An 11040-nucleotide genomic window follows, 5' to 3' on the forward strand; every position below is an offset into this window, starting at 1 on the left:
CTCCCGGGTTGGTTCGACGGAGTGCCGCGGGGCTCTCTGTTTTGAGGCTCCCCAACGCGATAAGACGGATGACGTCCCTTTACGCGCGTTTCGAGCGACGGCGTAGTCAAAGCCACGCGCCTCTCATAGGAGAACGGGTCCAGAGCTCGTTCGCTCAGCTCCCAGTTGTTCGTCCCGCTTGTTGCTGCACAGGCAGCCTCAGCGGGGCGCCGGGGGGGAAAGAGCATGGCTCCACCCCACGCACAGCGCGGCTCAAGGGCCTCGCTGACCGGCGGTGGCGGGCGGTACGCACGAGTGGAGAGAATGTCCCCCTGTATGCGCTTCGCCTCGGCGGCCAGTTCCTCTAAATCACGGAACCGACTGCCACGCAGGTAGGCCGAAAAAGTCGGATGTGCCTGCCGTATCACCCGGTCGACGCGTTCCTCGTTTGAGGCTTGGGGCTCAGCGATAGAGAACAACTCTTCCATCGCTCGCACATATTCCTGCAATGACTCATCCGGAGCCTGTGTGCGTCGCTCCAGCTCTCGCCGCATCCTACCATGGTAGTCTGCGGGTAGGAATTCGCGTAGGAAGGCCACGCGAAATTCCCCGAGGTTTGCTGCTCGGTGGCCGACAAGTCGATACCACCTGGCAGCCGCATCAGTCAGTGCTGCGGGAACGACGCGTCCCAGCACCTCGTGTTCATCCAATCCCAGGGCTCTTTGATAATGCGCCAGGTTTTCTATGAATTCTCGGGCACTCACCAGATCGCCGTATCCACGGTATATCGGAATGGCCAACTTTACCGCTGGGCGAGTGAGCCTCGGCGTAGCGACAAGGGCTTTCACCGCCTCAGAGAGGGTTTGGATCATGCCTGCAGCGTTGCGCAGCAACGTGTCTGCTCCAGCTTCGCAGGAAACTGTTGGAGCGTTGCAGGTGCACTCGAGCGAAGGAGCTATGGCTCCCAACTCGATAAGCGGCGCGGAATCCAAGGGGGTTCCGTCCGCGCCAGCCCCGGAACAAATGTGGTTCCTAGGGGGACCGTCCCGTTGTCTTCCGTCGCTACCGAGAGCGGCGGAGTCGCTTAAGCCACGTTCGGCCAGCGTTGACAAAATGGGTCGTTGCTCCGATGCTGCGCCACTGGGCGCTGCACCACGCACTCCAAAGGGAGCCTGAGAAGCAGAATTGTTTCTGGAACGGCTGGGTGCCCCACAGGGGGTCACAGCTGACCACGGTGCCTTCTCACTGCTCAACGTGTTCGCAGCCAACGGGCAGAACTCGGAAATGGCTGAGGCCACTGTACCGATCTGCCCACCGTGAGCTCCACAGGGAGCCGATGAGGGGCGAAGTGGCAACAGACTGCCGCTAGCTCCACTGGGAACAGCTGTAGGCAGCGGTGCCGACACGCACGGTTCGGGGAGCGCCAAGGCTCCGTTCGCGTACTGAGCTACGTCCACTCCAGTGGGAGCAGTATCATAGCGCCTCGCTGTCGTGTTCACCCCACTGGGGGCGGCAGTACGCGAGCGTGAGTTTATGCTCGGCTCGAGGGGGGACAAGGCCCCGGTCTCGCGCAAAGCAACGTCTGCTAACGTAATGAGGGGACAACGGCCGCTCTGGTTAGCAGACATGGTGCGGTCAGCCAGATCGCTCAGGCGTTAAGGCTTTCCAAATGAGTTGCCAGAAATGTGCAGGTACGCAAAATTCGTGAAGAGCAAGGCTCCGTTCACAAACGTGCTACGTCCGCTCCAGTGGGAGCGATAGCGTAGCACCACGCTTTCTTTTCAACCCCAATATGGGCTGCAGCGAGCGTGCGCGAGAATGATTCTGCCAGCAAACGAACTTATGCGCCACTTTGTGATCTCTCTCACGTGGTGTTCCTATGGGAACAACCTAGACCACCACGCATGCCGAGGATCCGAGCCCCAAAGGGACCGATACGCTCAGCCGCGTGTGTTGCAGGCGACACTTCGTGGTCTCTCTCACGTGGTGTTCCTTAAAGGTCCACCTATAGACCACCACGCGCGCCGAGGATCCGATCCCGCAGGAACGATACGCTCAGCTGCGTGTGTTTCGTGTGCCCGAAGTGGACGCTCGTTCGGTACTTTGCAGAGAGTCGTCCGATAGCGGAAAGCAGCAAAGGGGCCGCAGTGGCTAGCGAACTGACACGACAAGTCAAATCGCAAAGGCGACTAACTCAGCAATGTGCTGTAGCCAACGCTACAAGGTGGCGACGAACTGCTGTTAGCTCCGCAGGGAGCCGTTAGGGCAGTTGTGCCAACATGCACAATTTGGGGGAAGCAAGGCTCCGTTCCCAAACGTGCTACGTCCACTCCAGTGGGAGCGATAGCGTAGCACCACGCTGTGTTTTCAACCCCAATGTGGGCTGCAGCGAGCGTGCGCGAGAATGATTCTGCCAGCAAACGAACTTATGCGCCACTTTGTGATCTCTCTCACGTGGTGTTCCTATGGGAACAACCTAGACCACCACGCATGCCGAGGATCCGAGCCCAAAGGGACCGATACGCTCAGCCGCATGTGTTGCAGGCGACACTTCGTGGTCTCTCTCACGTGGTGTTCCTTAAAGGTCCACCTATAGACCACCACGCGCGCCGAGGATCCGATCCCGCAGGAACGATACGCTCAGCTGCGTGTGTTTCGTGTGCCCGGAGTGGACGCTCGTTCGGTACTTGGCAGAGAGTCGTCCGATAGCGAAAGGCGGCAAGGGGCCGCAATGGCTAGCGGAACTGACACTACGAGTCAAATCGCAAAGGCGACTAACTCAACAATGTGCTGTAGCCAACGCTACAAGGTGGGGACGAACTGCTGTTAGCTCCGCAGGGAGCCGTTACAGGCAGTTGTACCAACATGCACAATTTGGGGGAAGCAAGGCTCCGTTCCCAAACGCACTACGTCCGCTCCAGTGGGAGCGATAGCGTAGCACCACGCTGTGTTTTCAACCCCAATGTGGGCTGCAGCGAGCGTGCGCGAGAATGATTCTGCCAGCAAACGAACTTATGCGCCACTTTGTGATCTCTCTCACGTGGTGTTCCTATGGGAACAACCTAGACCACCACGCATGCCGAGGATCCGAGCCCAAAGGGACCGATACGCTCAGCCGCGTGTGTTGCAGGCGACACTTCGTGGTCTCTCTCACGTGGTTTTCCTTAAGGGTCCACCTATAGACTACCACGCGCGCCGAGGATCCGATCCCGCTAGAACGATACGCTCCGCTGCGTGTGTTTCGTGTGCCCGAAGTGGACGCTCGTTCGGTACTTGGCAGAGGGTCGTCCGAAAGCGGAGAGCAGCAAAGGGCCACTCTTGCTACCAGACCTGACGCGGCGAGCCTGATCGTTAAAGCGTTCTGGCTCGGCTATCAAGCGGCCAAAGGCTTAATGAGCCCTTGGCCCCACGTTGGGCGCCACTTTGTGGTCTCCGCCTATATAGCGGTGCTCCGCCGGGAGTCACCTAGACCACCCCGCGGGTTCGAGGATCCGAGCCCCTCAGGGGGACGATCAGCTCAGCCGCGTGTGTAGCGTGTGCCCGAAGCAGACGCTCGTTCGGTCTCCTCTGGGAGCGAAACAGAGCGCCGCAAGGAGAAGGCCCAGAGTACAAGGAAGGCGTTTATTGTACGACCACCTTGGCGTTCAGGATATACCGTATACACCCGTTTCGGCGCGAGGCTCATGAGCCCAAGCTCCCGCAAGTCAAGGGGTGACACTCAGTATCTCAAAACGCGGTAGCAGGCCGCTATACGGGAGGATGGCTCCCAACGACCGTGCTACCAGGGCAACGTTCTTTCAGCTCGGGGTAGCCTCCGAGGGCGACTCGGCGCAGTACGACCGCGCACGTCAAGTGAGCCGCGTCTCTTTGGCGTAGCCTTCAGAACAGGAGCAGCGAATAGGTACGCAACCGCCTCGGGTCGAGGACCTTCGGCGAGACCGGCCAACCAAAGGGATGACCGGGAGAATGGGAAGTCAGTACGCACCGTTTCGCTGTCCGAGAGCTTCTCCCCGCGTTGCCGCTCCTCGGTCGACTTGAGTCGCCAGGAGAGAGGGAACGCGGGTTCCCACCCAAACAGACCAATCGGGTGAGCCCCTGGACCGTTCGGGGGCGGACGGCAGCAAGTGTTTTACGGTCCCGCTGCCGTTCGGCGCCCTCGGAGGAATGAGAGAGAGGGAAAGCGGTGGACCGCGCGCGCGAAGTTCGAAAGCGACCTCGCCGCGCTCGGCTCCTATGCCCAAAACGTGCTGCGCTATGGCGCTGCAACGAAATGGGCTACGCAGTCCCCACAAACTGCAACTTTTACATGCCTACAAGAATCTAAAATGCTAGATTTCAAACTGCAGCAGTAGTCGGGTCTGTCAAAAATGAACTCCACTGCGCACCTCATGCATGAAAATAAGTTCATGCCTTTTAGTAAGCTTAGATGCAGGCCGCAGTGAACTTGTTAATATTGAAATGTGGGTAAGCTTGCCATAACAAGCCGTGTTGCCCTTTTTTATAGGCACATCCATATATCCATTGAGCTGAAGGACAATATTTTCATCCCTACTGAGCATCATGTTTGCAGCTATAATCCTGAAATTATGGCTTCAGCAGTGGGGGGGGGGCAGATATATGTAGCTCACTGTACACGACACAGGGCATAGGAAATCCGTGTTCAGCAACTATGTTAAATGCCATGTACGTAAATTTTACAACGCTACTCGTTCGAAGCGCGCACAGGTGCATATTGAAGAAAAGTTTCCAGGGTAGATAATTTAGTTCGTAATTTGCACTAATTTTGCTCTAACCACGAGACATAATAATTTGAATATACTGCACGGAAAAACCTAGAGCGAATTAAATTGTGTGTCAGCTTCGTGTGTATACATATAGTCTTTCCTATGCATTAGGTTTTTTGCGTAATGCATTAACAGTTGAGAGCCTATCTTATGATGTGTACTCTGTTTACATTACAGTTGTTTATTAGTTTACTCGTTTGTTTTGCGACTGATGAAATGCCGGCATATATATATTCTCAACATTTGACATAACCCTGTATGTTTTGCAGGGACAACCCAGGACGTGCATTTCTCAGCACCCAGTCAACTGCCAAAAGTGACTCAAACACAGGCCACCAGTAAGTGGACATCAGTTGCAATTTCACATTATGCAGTTGGCGGCTGCCTTGTACGGAGGCTTTTTTTTTTATGAGATGGTGATGTTGTTCTAATGTACATTTTGACCACAAAGGTGCGATCATGTCTCACAGAGGCATATATGGTTGCTATCCTCTGCGAGGGACGTGTTCTCGTGTTCGTGAAGCATTTGTGTTTGGCAGTATTGTCGCCCAATGAGTCGGATATAAACACTAACTCGCCACTGCCTGCAAGTAGTTGCGAGAAACGCATTATGACACTGTAAAGTTATTTCATTAATTCGAAGGAAAGTTTTGCAGCAGGAAAAAAGGTTGCTATTCCAGGTAAACATGTCTTTTTCTCACAAGTTATTTAGCCAAACTGTGGACGCATGAAATTCGTGACTTATGAATAAATTTTAATTTATTCTTTAGTAATGCTTCTAAAAGAGACTAGAAATAGCATGTGACTACCTCTGCAATCGGCAGACCATACATTTACAGTCATAAGTGGCAGTTCCATGCAGTCTCGCACTTTATATTACCTTTCCTTTCAGCAACATTGGAACTGGTGGCTGCGTTTTCAGAAGGAGAAGTGCACTTGACACTGTATATGTATGTGTGAATTCGGTTTTCTTTGTATGTGTCGGCTCACTGACAAACAGTGCAAAAATCTGTTGTACCATGAGCCTGACGACGCCTTCTGCTGCTAGAAATGCGGCACTTCGTATTTTATAGTACTGCATGACATTTAAATCAAAGCTACCACATAAAATGATCAAGAAAACTAACCGCTGTTATAGCTGTTTTCCTCAAAGAACGCTTGTCCTTTATGGGCTGTGTTAATCTGAGCTCTCCACCGATGTTTCCATAGTATTATCCCTTAGTGAGTGAGAGATTGGGGGCAATTAATCGTGTTAGTGTTTAAGCGGTGTCCTAATTATGTGCATTTGTTCCAACAAAGTTGTCTAGATTACTTTATTGTGTAGTGTAAAGCTTATGAAACCATCAGCAACTACTGAGTTGCTAACACGCATATGGATTTGTGACTATACAGGTGAAACTCGGCTGTGCCACTGCAGTGCTGCGGAAATTGCCTTCACCAGCGGCTTTGCAACAGCTGTTTCGCAGCATGTCGGTATGTGTTAATTTATAATTATGTTGGGATGGGCTAGTATTATGGACCACTGCTACTCTGTATTGTGACAGATCCATATGATAAGGGATGTAATGAGCACAGGGAAAACCTTTGAATTTTTTACTATGGTACATAAACAGGCTCTCCTTTTCGTCACTGGAGCAGGAGAGAAGGGCATGCAGGCACTCCTGAATGTACATATATTTCAAAACATGACACACACACGCACACACACACACACACACACACACACACACACACACACACACACACACACACACACACACACACACACACACACACACACACACACACACACACACACACACACACACACACACACACACACACACACACATACACACACACACACACACACAATTAAACTAAAGGCAGGGACGTTCCATCTTTCATCTTGAATTGAATTGCGCAGCGCAAAAATACAACACAGACCACAGAGAAGCACACATGTTAACAGGTTTGATACACACAATAGTTCAACAGATTTGATACTTCAAGTGTGCTATTTTACACAAGGGGGAAGGGAAAGGGGAGAAAATCTGAAAAAAAGTGGAGTGGAAAAAAAGGAATCGTGCCAAAAAGCATGAGAAGCATCGCGCAGCCAGGATCACCAGCAGGACAACCTTACATATAGTTTGTTTCAATCAACTCAGATCACATGCAGCCATTACTGCAATCAAGTTGTTTCCTTATGTCATATGAGGGAATGATGTGGGCCCAAAAAACTGTTTAGAGCTGAAGGATTATGTTCCATTCTAGCCTCATTGCCTGCTTTTTTATCACATTGTTATCAGCTGCTTATGTTAGGGACAAAAAGTAAGAGTACGAACTGTTTCCCGATTCGCCATTCCACACAACATGTCTTTGTGACTATATGTACATGCAGATGATCCATAGTTGAAAAATATTCAGTACAGTAGAATCTCATTACAAGATGCACTTGGTTGTAAGAGACATCTGAAAATGGTTTGGTTGGTTTTCCTATGTTTGCCACGTTAACAATACTGTATACAAGAGACACCTTTGTTACTAAGGATGACTTTTTAAGTATTCACTACTTCGAAGGCACACAACCCAGACACATTCACTTTACGCCCTTCGGAGCACACAAGGTGCACAAAGATCACGCAATCCTTACACAAGTCAATCGCGCATGTCTCTTTTAGCATGAACCAGAAAAGGAGGGCAACGAGGACAGTGCAGGGCAGAAAGTGTCGGCAGTTGAAGCTGACGAGCGTCTAAGAGCACCTCAAAGGTACTGCGAGCAACAAGGCTTGCAAAGTGAAGTGTTCAAATTCCAGAAGTTGGGAAGGAAGCTAACACAATCTACAGTCACTAAAAAGCTGTGAATGTCTTCTTTAAAGGGCCTCTAAACCACCGAGGTTGAAATTTAGTTGCGGTGTTGCAGTTCTACACAATAAGGCAATGAACAGGTAGCCACGAGAATTTTTCGAAACTGTGCAGTAATAGTGGAGCTACGTGTGTTTGATTATCGAAAAGTAGTCCCCACTCATTTTACTCTTTCATCTGGTACACGCCATATGGACAGTGTCGTCTTTTCCTTGCCTAGTACACCTCCAAATGTTACGGGACAGGCCAACACCAACGAGCTCTGTTGCTGCCGCGCTGGCCCGTCGTCCTGCGAGGAGTGGCGCTAATACAACGGAACTGTATGGTGACTCGTGTTGAAGAGCCTCATAGGGAGACCCTTCTGTTGGCGTTTCTGTTCTTTGCCCCCATTGGCTGCCCACAATGGCATCGCGCGCAACGCGACGAGGAAGAAGGAGTGTGTGTATTTGCTTGCAGGCCTTGCCGGCAGTCGTACACTTTCGTTCGACCAATCGACAGCACCGGAAACTGGTGACATCATCAGAGACAGCCTGGTGACGTCAGGACAAACTGGGGGGTGCAGGATAGGTCCAGAGAGGCGCACGGGGTCATTTTCTTCATATTGTGGTGCTCCGGCAGTGCTACGCACTCTGGCATTTGGCTTCGTCGATCGCGACGGCATTCTGATTTCGATACGCGTGTTTACTTGAAATGTTCAAAAAATATCGAGAAGTGGTTTAGGGGCCCTTTAAGCCACCCTGAGCATTTATTCCTTCAGATATATCAAAACATACTTTAGTGATGATGCATAATAAAGTGATCTAGTCTGGCTCCTCAGTGTCTTAAAATTTTTGGTTTCGAGAGACATGTTTCCCGTGCCTCTTGAATATCTTCTGATGAGGCTTTACTGTAATATACACAAACAATTGTGTAACTCCTCCTGCAAGTATTATTCATTAAGCCCGGTGACTTATGTGCAAAGCTTGTGGTTAAGTCTTGATGTCCGTACTTTTTAGAAATATGTTTATTAATTCATGCTGTTCTTATTGGTTCTTCGATGCAGGAGACAATGCCTATGAAATTATTGGCCCTGTTCATGAGAGCCCTCAAGGGGCAAACAACATTTCTGTTGCAGAAGTGAGCCCGATACCACTTGGAAGTTACCGTGACAGATGACACGGCAGCAATAGATACAGAGACTGCCATGTCTACTGCAGCTGCAACAGTGTAAGAGGCAAGCAGCAGCGCGTCAGCATCAGCTGCAGTGTCAGAAGGAACCACACCAGGCCTGGTAGAGCAACATGTGTGCTATCACTGACTTTTTTTGTAGTGGATACAACTCATTTGCTCAACATACAAAAGCTTTTCACCACGACTGTGAGCCAGTGTTATTGTGCAGCAAGTGCAAGACTACGTTAGGTGTTATAACACAGTACAAGCATCACTTTAATATATGCAAACACAAACATATTACAGTTGTGACCTCCCCAGCCAGCCCACATAGTGACAACAATGTGGAACACATGGTGGGACACACCTCTCTCCCATTACAAGATAGTAGAGACTGTCAGTGTTGTTGCTAGATTGACTGGTCTTTGTAGGCAACTAGAAGGACAACACAGGTGTCATAAGATTGTTGTTGATGTTGTTGTTGAAGAGGTAAAAAAGAAGTTTGATGCAGCTGAAGTGCCAACTGATATTGAGCAAATCAAAAGCAACCACCTGAGAAAGCAACACTATCGAAATTTGGGTACCTATGTGCCGCCAACTCTGGTAAGAATGGCATAGGACGGAAGTGTGATGAAAATCACACAGACACTGCTGTTGCATCACTGGCCACAGTGAGCAGCGACTTGTAGGGCAAGAGAGTCAACTGAAACTAACATTATGATATAGTGTCATGCGCCCATGTGACCACTTTTCAAGTTATTTTGCAAGATACAGCTCAACCTCCAGAAACGAGACTGCAACTTGTCTGTAAAAAAGCTTTCGCAAAAAATTATTCATAACACTATTAACATAGCAGTATCTTTTTTTTTTGTGTCGGTTCGAGGTTCCCGGCTGTCCATTAATGCAAAAATTGAGGAAAAAAAGAACATGTGTCGTACTTACACCTTTTTAACAAGTACGAGGGGGACAGAACTTTTCTAGTCATGCATCTTCATCATACTATCAAGTTTTTAAATGCCTTTTATAATTAGTATTACCAGTTATATCTGAGTGCATTGTATGCATGTAGCAGGTGTAAAATCAGGTCAGTTGGATCAGATGCCTTATCTGCAAGCGAGCCCTATATTCAAGAAATTTGAATTAAAATAGTTACGTTAGAGACGCAGTCTTTCAGCACTTTATTGCCTGTGGTTTAAGCATTGCTCAATACTTTTGTGGGTGGCAATTTCAACCGGCACAGCACTGCGCTTTGCCACAGTCACATTTGTCTTCAAAGCGGTGTTTACCATTTGTGTTGATCTGTTTGTGTATGCATAGAGCGAGTTCTTAATTTATATTTTTCTGCATTCTTGTGCTTGCACTAAGCTTGTATAAGGCAGTTACAAAATGTGCGTCACTATAACGAACTGTTCTGTTGAGCTTACACTTGCAAATAATCGTGTTCAGATGGCCGCACTTCTATGCGGGTGCACTGCTAGCTTTGTATATGTTCTCATGTTTGTATAAAGCTTATATAAGCTAGTTAGGAAATGTATGTCACTAAGCATTGTGATATTCTTTAAAGAACTGCTTGGTTGGTTTTACACTTGTGAATTAGTATTGAGGCGGTGGTATTCCCATGTATGCCCACTGCTAGCTTTCTGTGTCCTCACGTGTTTGTATTAAGTTTCTACAAGGGAGTTACAGCATGTACGTCACTAAGCGCTGTGATATTTTTTAAAGAACTGCTTTGTTGGTTTTACACCTGTGAGTAATAGTACTCGGGTGGCACTAGTCATGTGTAGGTACACAGGGACCATTTGTATACATTATGCTCATGTAAAGCAGTTACAAAGTGTATGTCACTAATTACTGTGATATTTGTTGAATTGCTGTGATGGTTTTACACGTGAATAATAGTGGTCAGGACACAGTACTTGCGGTGTATAGTTGAATTTATACACTGCCAGGACATGGGCTGTATACGTACCAAAAGAAATGTATGTCATTATATTGTTGTGATTATTACTGTTTGGATTTTATTAAACTGTAATAAAATTGTTTCTTGTATCTATTGAGGTATGGCAATTTGTCATGCAACCAAACTGAGGACCTGAACTTGTGCATACAAATAAACAGCTAATTTAAGAGTATACTGCTCATATTCTGCTAAACCAGTTTAACAAATCTTGTACTACAATGCTGGAAAAATGACAGAGCTGACTCGGATGTACAGAAAAAGTTCTGCACTGGCTGAAGGACTGCCCCACACTGGAGTTCGTAATGTTGCGTTTATTGGAGTAGA

General features: G+C 48.8%; 1 long non-coding RNA gene across 1 annotated transcript; it reads left to right on the plus strand.

Moving 5' to 3' along the window:
* Positions 1 to 4632: 4632 nt before the first annotated feature.
* On the plus strand, positions 4633 to 10805 carry LOC142575085 (uncharacterized). Its single transcript, XR_012826557.1, has 3 exons — positions 4633 to 5101; positions 6156 to 6236; positions 8650 to 10805. It is a non-coding gene; the product is annotated as an uncharacterized LOC142575085 (long non-coding RNA).
* The last annotated feature ends 235 nt before the right edge of the window (positions 10806 to 11040 follow it).

Source organism: Dermacentor variabilis, chromosome 3, assembly GCF_050947875.1.
Source record: "Dermacentor variabilis isolate Ectoservices chromosome 3, ASM5094787v1, whole genome shotgun sequence".
NCBI lineage: Eukaryota > Metazoa > Arthropoda > Arachnida > Ixodida > Ixodidae > Dermacentor > Dermacentor variabilis.